Below are 22,700 nucleotides of genomic sequence, written 5' to 3' on the forward strand. Positions count from 1 at the left end.
GAAATAAATGGAAGAACTAAGCACCATTTCCATGTTAAACTATCTTCAAAATTCTCCCCAAACGCTGTTTAAATAGCGCGCTGTTTTATGAAACCAAGAACAAAATATGCCTTTTAGCGCATAGTTCAAAAAAAAAAAAAAAGCATATTTTGTTTGTATACGACAATATACGCTATTGGATAGACAAGTTTTATGTCAGCTAGAAGATGCACTAGAAATTTTGAGAGTTACTCTTGTTAATTATGCAAGTTTCAAACTAAAACTATTTGCAGTTATTATTTTAAAGTGAAAAAAAAAACATTTGTAATAACTATGTTAATGCCTATTAATATCTGAACTAATGTTTCAAATCATATTCAAGTGCATTTCAAAGTTTGATAGCAGCGTTTTACTTTTGCGCGAATATAAAAAACAAAGGGCATTACGAAAGTTATTCGAGTCAAAGACACGTGGCAAGGACTGAATTCAGAAAACCCACGAGAACCCTAATATAAATAAACATCATCAACAAAATAACATTTTCAGGGCTGAGACGCCAACTGAAATCTGGTTCCTCCCCTGAAGTACAAGGACAATAAACGTTCACTGTTTCACCTGCCCACTAAGGAGGCTGATTCCAAGAAGACAGGTCCACGCCCACTGGCAAAAGGGAAAGAGCGATGCCCGGCCGTCTTAAACAGAGCTCAGATATCCGAAGGAAAATAGTTCCCGAATAAAAAGCGTATTGGATGTTTCTATAAGTGGAACAACAGTTGCTTGACCCAAATAGTTTCCTGCTTCGGCAAGGGGTGTTGAGAAACTTATCGATTGCAAAATGTTGTGCTGTTAGGAACATCACAGCAAACTCGGGTGATGCAATAGTTATTCGTTTCTCTTTAGACAAGGAAAGATAGAATCATTATCATTCATTAAAAATTGTTTACTAACCATTTCGCTTGTTTTTTATGTATGCTTGCTCTTAAGAAGTTAAAGGAATTTTTGCTGAACTGTATAAAGTATATGACAATGTATTGATTTATTATATTTCTAAGTGTAAGTTATTATTACTTAGCTATTGCAAATAATTCACATCAATACCGAAATAAATCTTTGTTTTCCTTTTCCAGATTTTTTGAGAGTATCATATTTCAGTGTATGAAATCAATACAAACGCTTCTTGTCATCTGTGGGTGCCCTCCTGGGTGATGAGTCTCAATCTTTTTTTGCCTTATATGCTTTTGAATGAACATTTTTACAGCTCTGTTGTTTCGTTTTCCTTCGAAAACGTAAAACATGGTATCCCCGCTAGATAAATCATTTTCTTGTTAAACATATGTGCCACAGAATTCGCTGAATAAAAATAAGCTGCATATTATTGGCTTTAATTTTCTATCCTTGAGGGAATTCGCGGACTTATCCTCTACAACAGAACTTAGGCCGATTACACCAGGACGCCAGCTACTTTTTTAATGTTTGTCTTATTATTGTAGGTAGTTGTTCCTACCTACAATAAGGTTATTGATGTTGACCTCTGCGATAACCTCCAGAGTGCTATTTGTAGACGAAACCTGCGTGTTGGCTATATCTCGAGCGTAGACATTGTCTCTCCCACGTAGTCCAGTGTGCAGTTGACAGCTGTAGGCAGCTCACGATAGTGATAGCAACATTCCATGAAAAACAGATGTTTTTGGACCTTTGTGGCTGCAGGGCAATTTTACTGATGGCTAACGTGGCATAACTTTTCGATATTTTTCTCCCTCACCCAAACACTATCACTTTACTTTCTTATAATTATAATCATACATTAGATGAGTCGTTTCTTTAATATAAAACGAATTATTTTAAGATTACTTATTTCTCTTTAGATCCCAATAACCTACACAAAGTCCTTGCAATCACAGTACCTTCCTGTAGAAATTCCATGTTTGCTTAATGTTATGTTGTTGAACTCGATAACGGCTTGAAATAATTGTTAGGATGAGAACATTTAAACACCTTGCATTTAAAGTGTAAGGAAATACGACTGTTTCTGTCATTTATTTCATCTCCTTTACTTGTAGTAATGATTACTTCATTGAACATTTCATGTTTTGTATTTTGTTTAAAGTCTGCATTATTTTTTATTCTATTGCCATTTCATTGATTTCTGTTTCACCTAAGCATCCATAGTTCTGTGGGTAGCTATGCCCATTGAACTATAGAATTACACTAATATATTCCTTAAAACTTCTGCTTTAGGCTGAATGGTCTCATAGGATCATTAGGTTGATACAATAAAATTGCAATCCATTTATTCAACAAGTTATCGAAGGTACTTGAAGTTAAACCATTTATATAGCTTTATGCTGATGAGATTACCTTCCTCTAAAACAAATATCATTTCCTGCTTCATTGATCAAGCTGATAATGCTTTGCACTCAGCAGTGGTTCAATGTATTTAGGAAGTAAATGAATTGCACGATGATACGAGACCATCAACTTGCTTATTTGGAACCCAGAAATGACGTGAAAAAGTTCAATGTTTTCTCTCGAGTAGATTTCGAATTACTTAACCCTTATCCGGCTCGCGGTACTGAAATACATGATAGTGAGATTCACATTAGAACAATTATAAAATTACAAAAGAATCACCCATGAAATTAATCAAATTCCATCTTAGTTTCTGAAAATTGTTTTCAGCACTTGAAAGATCCGGATTTTTTTTGTGTGTAACGAAAGCGATAATGTAAAAACTAAGCTGGTTCCCTAACTTGGAAATTTTCTTCCATATTTTAGGCTTCATTAATTCCAAATGTCATCTTAGTATTATCCTATGAATATTACACATCCTAAACGTGCAATTTTTGTTTTGAAGAGCCCTTATTATTTAGTTAGAACCAATTCATTTATGTAGTTGAAAGTGATACTTCAAAATACCGAAACAGGATCTGTTATTAAAATGTTTTGTTTATCTTATTTGGATTGTTTTCTTAATGAGTTTTTCCGGTCTCCAAATTTATTCCTAAAGGTTAGAGACATCAACTTTTTATGTTTAAAAGTTGCCTACCAAATTTTATTTGCTCTCAATATACTCGGTTAATTTATAGCAATAACAATTGTTAAAGCTATAAATTTTTACGTGCGTTTCGCAAAATGTGTCATCCTCTCTTCGAGTATGTAGCTAATCAGCACGCATGACAAAACTCTGCTTTGGCAGAACCGATTTCACTCAAATAATATGCTGGATTCGTTTGATTTTTATGGGAAATCGAGCTTGTTTAGGTTCATATATAGTCATCGTTAACACATAATTATATAAAAATTATAAACTGCATATAAAGTGCATTTCGGAGTCGAACCGCTATTCATTACCATAGAAATTGAAATTTGAGTTTATTTGCCTTCTCTAACTGAATTGTATGTTATAGATAGTTCAGGTATAGTAACACGTATAATTTACATTCTTTGCCTAAAAAGGACAAATTTTAATATACATCTTAAATACTAAATTTCATATATTGATTCAACTAGATCGATGTTCTTCTGTTGTATCATTATTTCTTTTTTTAACTAAAATGGAATTGCTATAATAACAATGCGATACGTAGTTGTAGCAATCTCTTCGAAAAGCACATGAGGGGGATATTTCTAGGCAGAGTCGCATTTCGATCATAAAAGAGGGTAAATTCAGCATGATCAAAGGCTCTTATTGTATTGTTATGAGAATATACAAATGAAAGATGAATCCTGAAAATGGAGTTGAAATTGAAATACTGATATTGCAGTATTTCAACTCCAGACGTTCCACGATTTCTTTAATATCTATCATGGAATGCAATCCGCTGCCATCAAAGTCACTAAGAGTCAAAACGACATTTGTTGGTCGACATTAGAACTACGCTGCTTATCATTCTTTGAAACAAGCATTTCTTTCAAAGTTGCACCAAGTTATTCTTCTCGTGTGGATAGGAGAGGTGCACTATTTGGTAGTTCATAACCTCCAGTATAGTACCGCTACATGCGGAAAAACATGGAAAGCACATTGTCTTTTTCATTTATTTGCATATTTATTATCAAGCATGTTAAGAAATATATAAATTGTTTTCATTTACTTTACACATTCATTTCATTTTAAAGCGAAATATATCCGCACATGGCTATTAAGAGCTGAATCATCGATACGGTGTAGTTGTTCACTCCGGGATAGACACTCCGACTAGAACTAACAACCGTTTTATTTATTTATTTTGCTATTTAAAAATCAAGTAGTCATTACATACAGAATGTCAATCACTGGGGTCCCTGAAATTCATCAACTGGCGACAGGTGAGAAACAATAATTTCCACTGTGTTATTACGTAAAGACAATTACATTATAATTTTGTCCACATTATCCACATATAGTTAAACAATGTTTTGAATTTTACTAGATTACAATGCACTATTACACTAAAATTATTATTCACATATTTTAGCTGTTGAAAAGAAACACGAGTGGAAACCAAATGTATGACTTCGTTCACAAAGGAAAGGAGGATTGCGAACCCAAGACGAACTAACGCGTAATAGAAAAATCGATGTGGATAAACGGCTCTATTTTATATTTTTTAATTAAATGGTAAGTACATTAAAATCATTATAAATTAAAATTACTCAAAAAGTTTTATACTGATCAAAATATTTTAAAATATTGTTAACTATTATAAATAATGCAAATAATAGTTGACAAGTAGCCTAATAATCCAATTTTGAATAACCAAACAGGTTTTTAGACAACGAGAGAATTAAAAAAAAAAAAAAAAGAAGCCACAAGGCTTCAGTTTAATGATGTAAAGTTATTTAAATAAAATAATTTAAGTGGTATTTTTCAATCGATAATTTCGATAATGCCAAATTTTCGAAAATAATTAAAAGCTTCGAAATTGACCTGTGAGTTTATGAGAATACAACCTTCAGCATCGGAATTGCTTTAGTATAGCACTCCAGGAGTCCCCATGATCGGTTAAACCGAGTGGACAGATTTCGTGTTGGTTGCATTCTCAGAAACTGAGGTTAGTTTCTGATAATTTTATTTCTAAGCTTACGTTTGGTTTGGAAATAATAATGGATTTTCATACTCTTTCATGTAGCATACAGAATTTATTTTTAATTCTCAAAAACTTCATTTCAAAAAAATAACTATTGTGTTCTCTTGTAGTAGAATAAACAAACATTGCGCTTCCACACGCATGTAATTCATAACTTTAAATAGTATGACGTGCTGAAGCAGTCATGGTGGATACTTCAATTTCCTTATGTAGGATACAGTCTCAATGTATCGATTTACTGTTTGTGAACAGCCATAGCGCCCTCTTGCCGTGGCTAACTTTAGCACATTCATAGCGAATTGAAAAGATTTTAAAGCAAACATTCGTTTTATTACAGTTTCAAAAAATAAAATTTATCAATGAGAAAGATAAAAAAAAAAAAAGATCGATTTGTTTCATATATCAAGTAAGCAAATAATATTTGTCCTGAAAACTTAATATTTCAAGTACTTGTGATGCAACAAACTTAAATGATGAAGAAGCCATACTTCGGCACCAATAACTAACGGACAATACTTTTGCAAATTTTTCAAGATTTCACACTTAGGTCAGTTTCGAAGCGTTTAATTAAGTTATAAATCTTAAGCTTAAAAATAATAAGGGATGGATTTGTTCGTGCTCCTGGACAAATTTCTTTTACGAAGTGCTATACCAAGCCACCTCCGATACTGAACGCTGGATTCGCATAAACTCTCGGGTCAATTTGGAAACTCGCTTATTAAAAATAAAAAAAAAATAAAAAAAGGGGAGAGCTTTGAAATGGCGGATTTATGAATACCGCTTAAGTGTTTTATTTAATAGCTTTCATCGATAAATTTGAAACTTTATGGGCTATTTCTTCAAGGGTTATAAATTCTCTAGCTGTATAAAATAACCGTATTTTTAATTCTCAAATTTAACTTATTTCGAAAATAAATAAATATACTTTATTTCGTAAAAAAAAAAAAGATTTGGCTCTGAGGTACATTTTCCATCAGCACTGTTGATCGCTAATTACATCGGTAGGTAGTAAAGAAAGATTTCATCCCCTTGAACTTTGCAATAAGACGATTAGCAAATGCTCTTTTTATTCTGGGTTTCTATCTGACCTTTGAAAAGAACCGAGTTAGAATAGTTTGATCACATCGGTGGTATTATTAATGAGAAATTTCATATCTTTAAGCTAAAAATATCAGGGTAAGTCATATCGAAGATTATGTAACTTTGCAAGCATGATCATCAGATGACGTCTCGGCTCTCCCCCCAACAGACTGTGGTTTCGAATTCCACTGTAGTTAAAGGATGGTTGTGAAAGCCTTTAGTTTTCAAATACATTTCATTACTCGTGTTACGACACCACCCCGCTTATGGGAGGCATGAAGTGGGCTGCTAAAGTGTTAACTTTGCTCTTTAGATCAGAATTAGTAGCTCATCTCACTCTTTGTTCATCCAGAATAATAAAATGCTTATAGGTTTACAACCTTTTGTTGAGAATGGCTTCCAAAATGTACATACAAAACATGATATTAAGAACATTGTATACACTTGGTATGTCAACCAAATTGACATTAGGTATTCCTTCTGCGAATAAACTGAATACCAAGTTGAAGAATAAGGCTCCTATGCGTTTTGAATTTTTTTATTACAAAATGTAGTGTACAGTTAGTAGCATAGTATTAAGGCATTTAAACATAAAATAAGAGAAGAAAAGACGTTCCGTTTGCTTCTGGAGTTTCAATAATCATTTATCATTTTGTCGCTGTTATCAGTAGAATATATTAATCAAAAAATAGCTGTGTGCACTTCATTACTGGAGAACGTGATTGCATAATTTATTTTTATTATGCAATTTCACGCCGTTCATCTGATTTTGGCGATAATTATTAATATTAAATAAAGTTAACCGAAAAGAAATTGACTAGCTTGGCCTCAACAGCGGTCATTTATTGCATGTTTAAAACAGCAAACAAATTGCTGTGTCTTGCCTCGTGAAGAGGAAGTGCGAGACCTGAATTACCTAACGAGCACAACACGCTCTTGTAAAAGAGTGACAAGGAAACTGGAAACACGAGCTGTCATAAAAAAAAAAAGAGAAGCAGGAATAGAAGTTGAAAGAAACATAAACTTGTATTCTGTTGAAGTGTTTAACAAGTGCCGCACTCTTTTCTGTACAAAATACTCACTTTAAATGAAATAATTGGATTAGACCACATAAAACGGCTATTTTCCTGTCACCTAACTGAAAAGCGTTATTTATAACTCCAAATAAAAGTAGGATTAGGTTTTTGCCTTCACTTTTGAAGATAAAATATACACAAAACCAAAAAGGTGTTGAAAATTAATGAAAAAACACACTGGACTTGAATTGAATATTTTCCTAATTGATACGAGTGCTACAAATACCTTTTAATAGCAAAGATCGTCAGTTTGTTTCTTGCAGCACTGGAACAGAAATGTTTGTTTCTTTCATTAGTTGAAAAAAAAGAAAAAGAAATTCGTTGACAAACTGAAGTCGTAACAGCTGATTGCATTCTGAAAAATTAAAGATATCAATGCAGGTTGGTTATGACAATCAAGCCACTTGTGTTCTCTTTTAGAACGATAACAGCAAAAAATAAAAAAGGTTCTTGCATAGCATATGTTCCCTTTGTTTTTCTTTTTCAGATGAACAGAAAGGCTTATACCGCATTCGATAGTCATGTGGTACCTTGTTTACTACTTTCCCGTGGGTGTTAAAATATGCCCACGGCACGAATCCGGCTTGCATCGACGCTGTTAAGAGTTGACAGAAGGTTAATGAGCGCGCTTCAGGTAGCAGGAAATGACAGCGTTCTAGTATCTTTAATAGAATACGACTTGAGGGAATGTCTTTGCACATAAACGGTACTCGCTAACAATTATCACTGACTGCTCATTGAGCTAGCAGATCGTTCCAGATAACAGAGGAGGAGAAAGAACATCAGGAATGATGGCGGCAGCGGTAATTGTCGGTTGTGCAATAGCCATGCAAAGATACGATCTGGTGTTTCTCAACATGAACAAAGCCACTCTGTGGTAAACACCGGAAAGTAATGTGGAAATCTTATAAGATCCACGCTTTTCAAGGGTACGCTCTGTGATGAAAGCAGTTCATTTCCGTTACGAAATTAGTTGCTATAGCCTCCACTAGTATTTGTAAATGGTTACTGTTCTAAAAAAATCCGTTTCTATATGTGTTTCATTTTGTTTTCTTGAAGTGTAATAGAAACGCATGTGAAAGGAGGAAGGTAACAGCTAACCTAAACCTCTCCACGTTTTGACAAAACCAGCACGCGTTTAAAACTGCCTACTTTTATTGTTGCTGGAAATCCTCCTATAGGACTTTGTAGTATGTTAAATGTCAAAGAGGAAATCATTAGATTTAATTGGAATTGAGCAACCTTTAGGATTTTGAAGTTATTGACAGGGAACGTATGTGTTAATCGTTTTTTTTTCCATATTGATAAAAATTAACTTCTAGGATTAATTTACATAGATCTCCCTAAAACCCTTATTTAGAACATTAATATTGTTCCGGGAAAAAATCCGAAAACCAATGTGGAAATTTAGTATATCAAGTATGTGTATAAAAGAAATTGTTTGTAAAAAAAAAAAAAAAAAAAAAAAAAAAAAAAAAAAAAAAAAAACGCAAATAAAATTTCTGAAATATTTTATGCAATAAAAATATTTCAGTAAAGTACCGTGTCTGAATGAAATCTTCTTCTTCTACGCGTTATTCCCGCTTCCTCTGCAGGGTCCGCGTGTTACTTAGATGCGACTTCTTGTTAGTACTACTCCCAACCGACCCGTCGCGTGGTCTGCCGTTGGGGGGGGGGGGGGGGATATATTTTTGACTGTAGAGGCGTATGTTCACGGGGCCGGTTTGCCGGATGAAAAACGCCAGATAAACTGGCGGAAAAAAACCCTACTGACCGCGCCCAAGACCAGCTAACTTGGCTATGCCTGAGGAAGATCCTCAAATTCCTCACGTCTACAACGGGAATCGAACCTGGGACACTCCTTCCCCAGGCATATGGTTGCGAAGCGAAAAAGCCACTAGGCTAACCGCGCGGTCCGTGTCTGAATGAAATATTTGTCGCAAAATACGAGTGAGAAATTCGAGTATCCAATCTTGACCGAAGGCAAGTCATTGCTCCTTCTCCCCACAAGATACAGAAAAATCTTAAATATGATGAAATAGATAAGGGAGGGATTCACAAAACGAGTTGGTGGAAATAATACGATAAAAGAGATCAATTAGACGATTTTTAGGCAAAACTTCGGTTTACCGAGTGGCTAGCATACCCGCTCTCCAACCAATGGACTGCGGGTTAAAATTCCGCTGTGAGTATGGATTTAGCATTTTCTTTAGGTAGGAGATGAATTTCATTGCTAGGTGTGAGGCCACCTTCCCGCTAATTGGAGGCCTGAAGTGGCTTGGAAAAGTTCCATGTTTGCTCTCTAGAGCAGAGTTTCTGGACTATTTAAAAATAAATAAAAAATTACAAAAAAACATAATAAAATAAAATTGAAAATATCCTTATCCCACCCACGATACAAATGCACTATAGATTTACTAATAACATTCCTTGGTTGAAATCACTTAAAATAAAAACTAACTTATTTCAGTTATCTATTCCAACAATGAAGAAGTTTCAATAAGTTTTCGTTATTCATTTGAATGATGGCAACAGTTCTTCTTCCTCTCTCACGCCTGCCCCATACGGAGGTGGCATGGCACAAGTTTCTCCACTAGAAGAGAAAAAATAGCCTTTAATTAATAGGCATATATAATCACTCCTGGATTTTTAACGAAGGTGCGTAGTTCATTATTGACTGAGATATGGAAGTGCTTTCTATCTAAGAATCAATTGAAACTTATAATTATGGAAGATATCCGGAAAAATTGATTTCAAAGCTACACTTAGGAACTGTCGTTTGGTTTGCATTTTCGAGATCGCAAGTTTTATTATAGTTTTAAATTTTAAAATACGTGTGATTCCATATAACTGAAGAAGCTACTTATTCCGCGTAATAAGGAACAATTTTATTCATTTTATAGCTCTCTTCACTCGTAGAAGAGCACAAAATTTGCCACCGACTGGGAAAACTTGCGTTCAATCCTGAGAGAACACGGTTGATAAATATAAAATACTTCGGTAGCAGATTTAATTGATTTACATACGCAGATCATAAACAAAAAGTTAAATTTAAATAATTTCGCCTCGCATTATTTATTTGTCCGTTAAATTTTCGTAATTCGCAAAAGGCAAAACGTTGCACGAAGTATATATTTTTATGCATGTGAACTTTATACTATAAATCGCTTAGTCCTTTCCGAAAGCAATACTATAAGAAATTCGAAAAATCTAATTGGATATTATTGTGTTGAGCTATTTTATTTTTGCATTAAATTCCAGTTATTATTAATTTGATCCAAGCCATCGAATTCAATGACAACACTTTCAGTTGTCGAACTACATGCCATACTATTTGTACTTTGTAGATGCCTCATTGGCGCTGCCAGCAGGATGGAAGCGTCCAGTTCAGTTTCTCAATACTGAACCATGCAGTTTTTATGGAGAACCCATCCTCGAGGATAGGATCTAGTAAACCAGTAGCATGAATGGGCAAGAAGGAATTTGTTCACATTTGACTTGAAGAGCTGTGGGTCCCTTGGGAAATGCGTGATGAGCAACTGTTCCAGAGGGCAGCAATGAAGGGATAAACGAATAGCAGGATAAATTTGTTCTTTGGATTTGAAGTTGAACTGAGAAAGCGTGTTGATTGGCAGCTTCTCGCATTTGGACTGGTTTGTCAGAGACTGGGAGAATTAATGATATTAGTTCTAATGAATAGCGGCCAGAGAAGTATTTATGAAGATGCACGCAGCGGAATCAGAACACCTGTGTGAAAGTGAGTGGAATGTATTCCTTTGTGTGCGTGAAAGAGAGAGAGAGAGAGAGAGAGAGAGAAGGTAATGAAACTACTCTCTTCTGTATAGAATTCAATATTTTTAGGGCGTCATCCCAGATGAGAGAGCAATATTCACTGGTCGGACGGAGTTTTGATTTATGCGGTTAACCCAACCGTACAGATTTCATTAACTCTCTTGAGTGAATAGATACATTTCTCGATGTTTAAGCCATTCAGACTAATGAGGCAAATATCCATTTTCGCTAGATTGGGTAATGATATTTGAGACAGAAAATCGAAAATAACAGCAGTTTCCATTCAGAAATAGTATTCAGGCCAAACGCTTGGACAAACTCAGTTTGGTAAAACCATTACCTTTCAGAAACAGGTTTTTAGCATACACGTTAGTTGGACAACAGTGAAATACATGGACATTTTAGAAATAAAAGTGAGCATTTTTTCCCTGAAATTATCATTAGTAATTGCGAAAGAATTAAATTAAGAAATAATTCATCTTCATGTTTTGTTTTTTATCACAAAATATTTAGAACGAAAAATATCCCGAATTAGTCTGATTCTTATTCTCCGTCAGGTGAGCCAGATAATAGATGTTGCAACTAAATTGTTTTTAACAGTATCGCTTTTAATTAAAAAAAAACAAAATTTCATTATTCACTCGTTTCCTCTTTCTATCCTTGAGATGTAAGAGGAAAATTTTGTGTCACTGTTTAAGAGTTTGCTAATCTCGAATGCACCCCCAAATAACCTGAATCAAAGCGCTTCGTTTACAGAAATCCTAATTCGAACATATTTTACGAAATTAATTTCTTAGTGTTTCTGTTAGAAGAGATTGTGAACTCAGGATCGGCGTTGTTAGTCATCTTAATTTTGAATGCAAGACATATTCTAATTAAAAGTAATAAATTTTCCAAGTTTCATTTATACAATTATAATGTTCAATTGAAAAATAATTTTATATAACAAATAATGATGAAATAATCGTGTCAACGATATATTCGTTTACGTAAATAGTAAAACATTTGATAAGTAATTAATTTTTTGTTCTTGAAATTCGTCCTATATCTCTGTACATCCGTGAAAAAATTTAGCCTCTTATACAAATTCATTCTGGGCAAACAAGTGAAACCTTTGTCTTGATGATTACTATCTAATGCTAGTGTCTTTGTGAACAACTGAATGGAAGTCATCAGAGTTGAAGGATTATACGAAGCCTTCAAGTATCGATTCTTGAAAAAATTAACCAGAATTTTTTTGACATTGGCTGCCATTGAAAACTAAATTCTTGCAGAAAATATCACTATAATTAATTTGGATAAACTGTCGATTATTTTGTAATTTATTCAAAAAAAGTTAAAAGATTATTTCATACTGTTGTTTTTCTGCATGTCTTCAATTTAACTCAACAGTTGCCTTAATTAAAGGACGAGATACTTTAAGTGAATAATAGGGGAGGGGACATGCTTGTCCTCGACTTGCACGAAAGGCACCTAAACGTTAGAAGATGTAACGTTCACTCATAGCACGTGCGGGGCTAGTGAAAAGATCGAGTCTGATTATCCAGCAATAGAGACAAGTTATCCTCCTGTAGCAGCAAATCTTATGGTTCTTGTTTCTGATAACGAACCCGTTATTTCTTCATATCGATTAAATAATTCAACGTAAGAGAACGTCTACTTACCCTCCCTACAGTTGTGTCTGTTCTCGTGCGCTGTTGGAACCGATCCAGTTAATAGCACTGCTGACTTTCCCCTATACGTCGTCGGAGTGATCTGAAATAAGTTGGCGGAGCCTGCCGGACATCTACGTGCTGTTTCCTGAAGAGGCCCCCAGTGTCAGGTGGCCAGACAACAACCGTCGCCATTTAGCACTCGCTAAGGAGGTCACCGCGGGCCTTCGTTCCGAACAGGCTGCTCTGATTAAGAGTGAGATTATCCACTATCCTGATTATTGCCTTGTGGACAGCGTGACTGGAAATTTTGCAAGCAAAGCCGAAATATCTGAATTCTTGATTAACGCACTAACAGGAAGAAAAAGGGTGCCGATTTATTTAGCGTATTTGTTTACTATTTCGATGAGATGATTAATACGAAAAGAAAATGTGGCAAGTATGGCCCGATATGTGGTAGCCGAACTCTATTCGCGCCCATAGACACCCCAGGTGATGTAAACAGGTTACGCCTGGTTACTCTTATCTATATGCCCATCTAATTTTCTCCCCTCCTTCCTCTTCTCCTCGTATCTCCATGAATGTGTGTTTATCGGTATTCCCTCCCTTTAACCATTCTTTTCTGTGTTAATTGTGAAGAAACGAAGGATCAAGTGTTCTGTCTACGTTACGAAACGCTTTCTCTTGCTCTTTTTGTTTGCAGACTTTTGCGTTAGTCCTGCGGTCAAAACCGGTTTTTCCCGATGCGGTGATCCACTTTTTGCGTCATGGTAACCTACCCCTAACAAGTTCACTTTGTTAAGGAAGGAATGCTCGCTCTCCTTGTAAAGTGGAGTGAACGAAAAGGAAACTTCCAATCTCTAAACATACTCATTCTTTAACTTTCACCATTTGATCTCTTTTAGCGAAAAAGGGGAAAACATAAAAGACTGCTAAATTAATTTATGATCGCCAACGCAGTGCTGCAAATGCTGATTCGAATAATAACGAATGCTATAAAAGTTTATCATCTCATTTTGCGGTATAATGAGGTAGCTTGCGGGTCGCAGCAATGTCACCCAGCGTACCTGACTAGGACAACTCTTCTGCACGTCTGCTCCACTAGGGGATCACGAGTTCAAAATTTCCGGTAACGCGAAAGGAGAGCTACTTTACCCTGTACAGTCGTTACGGTGTTTATTGGCACGCGAGCAGGAGGAATGCCTATATAAGTGGGGGAAGTCAAGGAAACCTAGAATTACAATACACCCACCTCTAATGTTTGGAACTCATAAACACGTGATAAAATCCTGATGTATGAAGTCCGTGAACTCAATTCAATCTCATTATATCGTTTCACCAGCTAGAGGCTCTACCATCATAGTTGAAATCAGGTTCGTTATAAGAAATACTGCAGTATATGGCAGTAGTAACGCCTGTGTTCTTCGAGAAAAGAAAGTTATTGCTTTGAGGAAGTATCTGGATGTCCTTGGAGACATAATGCACACAAAGAATGGCGCTCGTTTGGAGGTACGATTAATGGTTGACAGTAAAACTATATCTGGAACCCTCGAAGAAAAGAATGTGATCAATTCGGTGGGCTTCGCTGAAAGAGTCAAGCCATGACCTTAGTTCTAATTCCGTGTTGGTGTCAGCAAGTTATGTCCGTCTCAAGCTATCCAGAATAAGAAAAAAACCATATTCTTCACTATAGGAATAACATCTAGAGAAAGAAGTTATTAGTAATCGTTTCCCGTTTATTTACATTACCAAATCTTCCATAAAGAGGATATAAGAATATCTTTTTAAATTCCAAATGTCAGTTATTTTGATTCATTATTAACCTCCTACGCAAGGTAACGGATACATTCCACTCACTTTTTTGTATCACTAAACATAATAATCAATAAAAATACATAATTTGCAATGCATTTCACGAATATGTTCATACTTACAGCAATAAGGTGTCTGTCTAGATTATTAGACTGTTAAGTACTGTAACCCGATGAACAGTGTTTTACTATTCATAGGAAGAACCACATGCGTTAAATTAAACGTATATTTGTATATATTTGCAATTATTAAAGAAAAATAAGTCTTCTTAACCCTTTGTCTACCTTAAACTGGTAAACCGCAAGGCAAAAGTGTATTGCTGGGAAGTTCCCGAGTACATGAGGAAATTCCCGAGTTCCGTTTTCTTGTGCCGGATACCAAACATAACACGTGTTGGTTACGTCACGTTACGTGTGAACGTAATGTGAAGTGCATTGCTGATTATTTCACGCAGTTTATGCCATGTACGGCAGGGTGTGGCCTTGTGATACCGTCTGGCGATGTGTCACCGAATTTTAATATGTTAACCGTATAAGACGTTTCTTTTTCCGTAAGGCAAATGTAAAATGCCAGAAAGCTGTTAGCGATACCTGTCAACAACCAACTTGGAATATTTAAATTAAGTCAACTGATTATCTCTTTTCTTTATCCGCATTAGAATGATAAAAAAAGAGGTAACATGGCAACCGTTCGTTATCTAGAATACCTTCAATTATTAGACTTTCTACGATTTTTAAAATAAACTCTGTAAAAGTGGCATCAGTAATATGAATAATGAGCTGAATGGATTTTTCGAGGAACATTTACGTAGCTCTGAATTTAGGCTTTTAAATATTACATCAGGGCACAGGAAAAATAAGCTTTGGGTAGGATTTATTGTTATTATTTGCAAGAGGAAAGATGGTTGTTTTCAACATTTCTCAATAGAAGAAACGTTGAAAACCCATTTACATGAAAAAAAATTGGGATCATTCTGTTTATCGTAATTTACGATAAACAGAATGATCCCAAACCTCAGACTTAATGAACTGTATGAAGCTGTAATTTTTTTTCCTGTAAATGGGTTTTCTTAATGCAGTTGAAGAACGATTGTCTAAGCCGATTTCGAATCCCTTCTGTGGCTAGAAGAACGAGAGGTTTTTTTTAAAAAAACTAAGAGTGAGTTTGACAGTCATAATACGGAGAAAAAAAAATAGGATTTTTTTTTTCCCTCATGGAGCTCAGGGTTTTTTTTTTTTCACAAAAGAGAAAATATCCAGTGAACACACAGTTCAGAAACAACATGCACACTGCTGCTTGGCCTCAATTTCTTCAGCATGATATTAAATAATAACCTATTTATATTAAGTCATAATTCCCTGAACCGTCTTTCTAGGCAGATCTTTCATGTCCGATTTAACTGGCTGATTTCCGTAAATTATCTTCCTCATCATCAAGTCTAAAACTAGAAATGTTCTTTCATTTACCAAATTTTAAGCATAACACTGCACTTTTCACCAATTACTTAATCAATGAAACATTTCTGAAGGTGTCTATTTTATTCACATCAGCTTTGAAGGTGGTTTCCATTAACTTCATTACTTCGTGTTACAGAAAATAATAAATTCTATTTTACACTTAAAGCGGTTATTTTCTCTTATGTTGTCTGTGCCGTTTGGAAATCAAGTTCTGAATGGGTGATTTTTTAGGTGCTTAATGTTTTGGTTCTTTTTGTTATTATTAAACTAAAACTCATTAAATTTTGCCATACAAAAGGGAGGATGTTGATGAATGCAATTGCCAAGACAGCGCGATTAAAGAGCTTGAAAACTCGAGAGAATGAATATTTCAAAAGAGAAGACATTTATTAAAAATTTAAGCGACTCTTGCTAATCTAATTAATGTGCGAATTGTGAACTCCGATGCAACTTTGATAAAATCCAGAAAGCGTTTTTATTTATAGGGAATTGGGGGAATTTTTATAAGATTAATCTTTCAACGAGTGTGCAGGTATGCAATTTGAAATACCGCTTATTTTGTTTCCTACTTCAAAAGAATACCTGTAGCAATCTATTCTTCCCCTCTCCCAACCAGACGTAGAACGTTTGTAAATAATGGTGCGGAACTGCCATTTTCTTTCTTTCTTTCTTTTTTCTTTTTTTTTTTTTTTGTTGTGAATAAACATACACTGACTATCTTCTAAGCAGGGCATATTGCAATAAAATCATTACATCCCATCCCTCTCTCCAATGAAACTATCTTATTATATAGCTATAGCATTTTTTGTTTCATTTAGGCCTTAAAATGGTGCATTTGTTTATGAATTAATTTTATTTAAATTAGTAAAGAATTACTTTAGATTACAACACTTCTGCACAAACATAATGTTTCGGCTTGTTAAATATATTTATATAAATTAAACGTAGAACGTTTGTAATAATGTCTGATATTGTGAATTAATTTTTCAAGGTCATTTAGACCTAAACGATTCCCAGCATATACATTTTATATAAAATAGCCTTTGATAACGTCTCTATATCTAATTCGAATATAAAGTGAAAATGATTGTTGATTGCGGAAAATCAAGTTGCAAAAGTTGCTTCAACTTATAGACCTAGAAAATTGAACATATAATAAGCATCTCTCCTCTTTTTTTGCCAGTGGATAAATATTAGATATTTTTTAGATATTTTATTTTAGACATTTCTTTCGCTTGAATGGTTGTCATTGTGTGAGACCACAAACTATTCAGTTATAAATTTCAAATTACCGTTTTTTTTTGTTTGAGATTAAACCTGAACTTTTATCTTAATGAATTTTCTTAATAGCTGTGAGAAATATCAGCAATATACTACTCGGAATATACGTTTAAAGTCTGGATTGAAGAAACCATAAATCAAATTATTTGACTCGGCAATATTTATTAAAATATCCTAAGAGCATAAATTCATCGTACATATTGACCTAATTATAGTTCACCAAATGAGAGCCAGGTATGTTGATATTTTTACTAACTTCAGAACGAAATAGTATGAAAATACTACAATGACGATCAGCAATGTCGGTTTTTACAAGCCAGCCAAATGGTCATTTTTTTAAAACGAAATCTGGTTATAAGGCACACACGCCAGAAATTTAGTGCTTCGTTATCCTTTTTTTTTCATATAAATTAGAAATGCAGAAAAATTTACGAGGAAAGAGAGGAAAAAAAAACCGCAGGTTAGAAAACATGAAGGGAACTTTCAACTTGAAATGTGAGGTCCTCATGTGTGTTAGCCTTTGTCATAATTGCGCGTGTTTATTTATTTTTCAAACTTTAATATTAATATCATGTTCTATGAAAATCAAGTTTTGGCCTTTATTAAAGCATGCAAAATCGATTTATGGTCTCCACCTAACAATTAACCTGGATTAAGTAGGTTGGAAAGGGAACCGGGTACGTTGCATAACGCAAATGCGAGCTTATCTTGTTTTATAATTATCCTAAACAATACTTAAAATACAGAGTTACAGTCAAGTGTCGCTTTGATTATTTTAAAAGAGAAAGTTCCTTTAATAGTTAATATATGCATTAAGTGTCTTTTTTTTAATGATATTTGCTCTCTAAGAGAATTGATGAAGAAATCAGAATTGAATGGTTGAACTCCCAGGCATGTTTTAGTTGGGTACCAAAAGTTTCGTAGTCGCGTCCTTTCCATGCTAACGCTTGCTTGGCTAATATTTCAACTGTGTTGTATTACCGCCCAAAATAATGCGCTTTCTAGAATGCCGTTCACGAATTCAATTTGGGTAAAACGTGCATTTTTTGAAAGGCGTGTGTTTAAATTATATTTAAAAACCAGTGGGAAAAAAAACATACTCACTGGTCGAACTTACACACGAAATAAATAAAATGATTTATTACATTTATCCGATTTACGGCTTTCTCTTTACAGTCGATGTTGTGTGCACAAGACTATTAAAACTTTCCTTCTCAAACATGAATTCGTATGCGCAAAAAAGTAATATTGTGGAAAGTCGGGAAAGGGTTTTATTTAATGTCTTGTTATTTTATATTAATTAATTTCTTGTTAGTACCACTATCTAAATTTTAATTTCGGAACAAAAAAAAATTAATTGCTAGCGATACTGTCGCACAGAACCGTTGAAGAGTGGGTTTGCATTTTTAGCCATTATATTTAGTATCGAAGCCATCTAAAAGTAAAGTGTCGATTCTCGAGTTATCAATTGACTTCCATTTCTTTTTTAAAACAATTCTTCTCGAGGTTTCGGTTATCACCTTTCCCAAAACTGGACTTCAGAATGCCAAACAAGTCGTTTTCATCCAAATATTAGAGTGCAATCGAAAAAATAAGGATATCCCATTTTATTATATCGAGTATTTTTAAACAGAATATATTTCCATCTTGTAATTCTCTCACTTGTCTTTTTTTTTTGTCTTTATATAAAGGAAAGTATTCCAAGAATATACATCGTGAGCAATTATCTTCCACTTAAACCTTAACTGTCGAAGTTAAGCCGTGCTGCTACTGTCTATTGTTAAAATGTCAAGTAAGCGAGCATTACTTACCTACTACCGCTCAAGCTCCTAACCGCAAGCACGAAAGCGACAGTACTTGTGACAACTCTGCTAACCTCCGCAGCGATCACCGTAAGCCAATTACCCACTTACCTTAGCGTAGGATGGACGTCCTTCAGGTGATAGGGTGCTTGTAGTAGCACGTGAACGGTGCAGTGCCCACCTCTGGAAGTCATAGCAGTAGTAACTCGACTTATATAGGCAACCACACGGGGGTCGGACTGCGCGGGGGTGTACAGCTGGTGGGGAAAGCCTGATCTGGTCTGTTGCTATAATAGTGCCGTAAAGGGATGGGCAAAACACTCCACCCGGTCTCCGGCAAGAGGACGGAGGGAGGTCATTGGTCAAGGACTTGTGCGTAAGATATGACGCTAGCACCTGGGGCATCTTTGTCTTCATCGGATTATACTTCACTTTTTTTTTCTTCTTCAATCTCGATGCTGTTTTGTGATTAACAGACGTCTTTCATGCCCGGCGATTGGTCCGATGGAGAAAACCACTTATGATACTGCGACAAATGAAACGTACAGAAAAGCAATTGCTACTAACATATACTTGAGTACTCGCATTTAAAATGTTAAATTTGCACCAAACTGTGTATAGAGAATTCACATCACACTCAGTGAACATGAATCAAAAGGATATGTTTTACTGCCTACTGAATCCAGTTCTGCATGGTACTGAAAAAGTCAATATTAATATTTATTTCTATGAACTGCTAGTTTGTTATTCAGATATATTATTGATACATAAACATCGTAGTAATATTCCTCCTCAGTAATACATATTGTCCCACATTTAATGCAGAGATGGGTAGAATTTCACAGGTCTCCAATTAAACGAATACACGACATGCTGACAAACATTTATGTCGTGTATTCATTTTTGTGACGCGGTGTTTTAATTCCTCTTTTCCTTGTCTTTGCTTAAGTTAATGATCGTTCTCATGTTAATAGAAAGTTAAAAGCAAGCAAATATTAGTATGTGTTATTAAGAAGGCTTCCAAGAATTGCAGAGATTATTCTTTCGGTTATTTTTATAAAGGCTGAAGTGCTTTAGGAAAGAAATCTTTTTCTTAATCAGTTTCTCAAATTTCAGGCAACGTCACTTAACGATTTTTTTTTTATTTTTATGTACCTCTCTTTCTGATTTCTGAACGTAAATTCAATATTTCATTCTACATATTTTCTAATCCTAGGGAAAATGCTAAGGACATTTTTTAGAATAAGGTTTAGAAAATAATCGGCTAAAAAAGTTCGATTCCCTCCCGGCTTGAAATGTCCCTTGTGATATAAGTTTAAATCCATAAAATGGGAGAGGGTATCCAGGTAAATTATCCCAGAGATAATCCTTATGGATCAAATTCTTCTGGAAAGGGAGGTGTGGTCAGATTATTGGTGGCAGAGATACTCACCTAATAGCATGCTGGAACGCAATTCAGCTTCAGAACTGCCTTCACACACTTCGCTTTCGTTTTCAAGAGGTGCCAGAAACACCGAAGTATCCGATCCCAGAAGGATATGGTTTAATTCTTTCACGTTCATCATATATGCTGGCGATGGTTCTTCATGAATCTCTCCTTCACCCCCCCCCCACAGGCATACTCAATTCAATGAAATATCTCCTAAGATCAAACGACCAGGAGAAGGGATTAGGCCATTAACGTAAAGTCATCATGTCCCTGCAACTATTTCTGGAGGACAGATGCTCTGCGGCATATCCTGCTGGACGTGTCCATCAAATCCAAGGTAAATAATCAGCATTGAATGGATGCACTCATTGGCCACACATGTGCTTATGCAATAACCAGTGTATTCTCTACGCTCATGGATACTTGCAGAGCAATGTGGCTGAATGGTATGTCATGAAAACATGTCACAGACGATTACTCCATAGCCTTGCATTGTGCCAAGCATGATGGGTCCATGACTTCAAGTTGTCGTCGTACCAGAGATTCATCCCTCTCTGTGACCTTTTTTTTGCCCCTCTAGTATCTAATGCTTATTTCTCTGGGAAGTACTTAGTTTGTTGACTAGGCGTGGCTACTATAATTGTCAATGATTCAATGATTGTTTCGCAAGTAGTCACATTTAGTCCCGTTGTCTAAAATTTGGAAGGACGGATTTATCTCCATGGGAACAAAGTTGAAGATTTTGGATGCAGTTGATTTATGGATGTGAGATTTTGAACGTAAAGAAATCAGATAAGAAAAGGATAGCTGCTTTTAGATGTGGTGCCACAGAAGGCCGTTGAGGATATCATTTACCAGTGGTGTTCAACCTTTTTTTACTACGCGAGCTACTTTTCTATAAAAAGTTATTCGGCGATCTACTCTCTTATATAGATCACGTTCCCACAACCTGATATCTGATTACGCACAAATAAACAACTAAAAATAAACAACAAACAAATGCACAACTAAAAACTTTATTTGTGTATTGAAAAATTATTTAATTATTTTAATACAACAAATATTTTAATACAACAAAAAAAAACAAATATATTGGAATAAAATATTTATTTCTCTATTTTGGAAAACCAAAGTTAGAAAAAACAACAGATTGATTACAAACTCACAAGTTACAGGAAATGCTGGTTGATGAAAAAAAAAAGAAAGTTAATGTGAAATTTGGAATTGTTTGGACTTCGCAATATTTTCATAGTCGAGTTCTCATATGAACTGAAGTGGCCAATCGCAGACAATCATCCAAATTATCATTTGTAATTTGGTTTCTTAATTGATTTTTTATGACGGTCATATTTGAAAAAGCGGATTCTGACAAGAGTGTCGATTCGAAACACGACAGAATTTTTCGCGCAATATCAGTTAATATTGGGAATTTTTCATGTGCATACTTCCAAATGACTTCATTGTTTATTGATTTTAAATGTAAACTACTCTGAATGTTTATTATCTCAAGTTCTACTTCAGCTTGGTATATAACAAACAGCCCACTAATCTTATTTGAAATTTCTGTGATCTTCAAGTTTTCTTGAAACGGATTATTGATAAAAGATACAATCATTTCAGTTATATTAAAATCTTTAAATCTTGAATTTATTTCTTCCTCAACTAATTCTATTTCAGGAATAAATTCTTTTAAATCATAGCGAAGCATTTCTTGATTTTGTTCAAAAAATTTTAATAATGGGAGATGTCTACATTCGCGGTCATTTATATTTTTCTTTAATAAAAGTAAGTATTGTTGGAAACTTTTTTTTATTGAACTTAACATGTCAATTAAATTTTTATCTCTACCTTGTAACTCTAAATTTAAATGGCTTAATTTCGTACAGAAATCTACTAAAAATGATAAGTGTAACAACCATCTTTTATCACTCAATTGTGGATAAATATCTCCTTTTTCATCAAGAAAAAGTTTTATATAGTTAATTAATACAGGAAATCTATCTAAAAATTGACTTCTGCTGAGCCAGCGAACATTATTGTACAACAGAAGTTCCCGATCATCATCTGCGTGTAATTTAAATAACTGCCGTTGCAGGGCTTTTCCTCGAACAGAATTTACAATTTTAATTGTAACATCCAAAACAACTTTTGTGTTTAATCTTTTACTATACAGTACTTGTTCGTGAATAATACAATGGCACGTTAAAAATCTGGATATTTTACATAATGAAATGAAGCCTGATTTATTATCTATCATTGCAGGAGCACCATCAG

The 22,700-nt window shown here is 34.7% G+C and overlaps 1 protein-coding gene and 1 long non-coding RNA gene across 4 annotated transcripts in view; one reads left to right on the forward strand and one right to left on the reverse strand.

The window, feature by feature from the left end:
* Positions 1–19,193, reverse strand: part of LOC150104386 (uncharacterized) — a 55,523-nt gene extending 36,330 nt beyond the window's left edge. The window contains exon 1 of the mRNA XM_090396971.1: positions 19,109–19,193. The gene's annotated coding sequence lies outside the window, so the exon portion shown is untranslated. The remainder of the gene's footprint in view (positions 1–19,108) is intronic.
* Positions 1–22,700, forward strand: part of LOC150104384 (uncharacterized) — a 756,755-nt gene that overhangs the window by 490,295 nt on the left and 243,760 nt on the right. For all 3 annotated transcript variants that reach the window (XR_016548697.1, XR_016548696.1, XR_016548698.1), the window contains one exon: positions 4,434–4,576. This is a non-coding gene — a long non-coding RNA (uncharacterized LOC150104384). The remainder of the gene's footprint in view (positions 1–4,433; positions 4,577–22,700) is intronic.

This window comes from Typopeltis vanoorti, chromosome 8 (genome assembly GCF_054136105.1).
Source record: "Typopeltis vanoorti isolate ZY-2024b chromosome 8, IOZ_Tvanoo_1.0, whole genome shotgun sequence".
NCBI lineage: Eukaryota > Metazoa > Arthropoda > Arachnida > Uropygi > Thelyphonidae > Typopeltis > Typopeltis vanoorti.